Raw genomic sequence first — 550 nt, 5'->3', positions numbered from 1 at the left:
TTATTGAAGAGCTTCCCCACACTCTGGAAGCAACCGTTGGATAACTGATGCTTCTGCAGCCAGAGCACAGCATCTTGCACATGATTTTTGCTGATGTAAATGTAAGAGCTGGCCTGCCCAAAGGACCTGGCCACAAAAGCTGTCAGCCTGTGGGCAGAGCACATATGTCACATCCAGGAAATAGAATGGATGCTAGGTTTGGGATGACAGCTCCAACTCTGGCCACTCACCATGTGTTGCCCTGGGTGTCAGACTTCCCAAAGGCACTGTAGGAGCCATCATCATGTTTGTAGAGCAGCTGACGCTGATAACCTATGAAGACAGGGGCAAAAAGCAACTCTTAGTGTGAAAACATGTACCATCTCAAACTGTGCTTTTAATGTAGGAAGAAGGCTTTTACAGCAAGAGACTTCACCAGCTCCTACAGAGACATTGAGCCAAACTTACTATATCACAATGTCTTGAGCATCCCACAGGATCAGAGTGACAAGAAAAAGTTGCACAGCATCACTGAAGTGTGCCATGCAGCTGCTCTACATTACTAACTGAT

General features: G+C 46.5%; 1 long non-coding RNA gene across 1 annotated transcript; it reads right to left on the bottom strand.

Annotated features, from left to right (window-relative positions):
* Nucleotides 1-91: 91 nt before the first annotated feature.
* On the bottom strand, nt 92-326 carry LOC109364681. The gene is made up of 2 exons (XR_002110545.1): nt 231-326; nt 92-147 (listed from the first exon to the last, which is right to left on the bottom strand). It is a non-coding gene; the product is annotated as an uncharacterized LOC109364681 (long non-coding RNA).
* Between the last annotated feature and the right edge of the window lie 224 nt (nt 327-550).

The sequence above is a fragment of the Meleagris gallopavo genome, unplaced genomic scaffold, assembly GCF_000146605.3.
Source record: "Meleagris gallopavo isolate NT-WF06-2002-E0010 breed Aviagen turkey brand Nicholas breeding stock unplaced genomic scaffold, Turkey_5.1 ChrUn_random_7180001890376, whole genome shotgun sequence".
NCBI lineage: Eukaryota > Metazoa > Chordata > Aves > Galliformes > Phasianidae > Meleagris > Meleagris gallopavo.
Note: the sequence above shows the minus strand (reverse complement) of the source record. Positions and strands in the feature narration are given on the sequence as shown.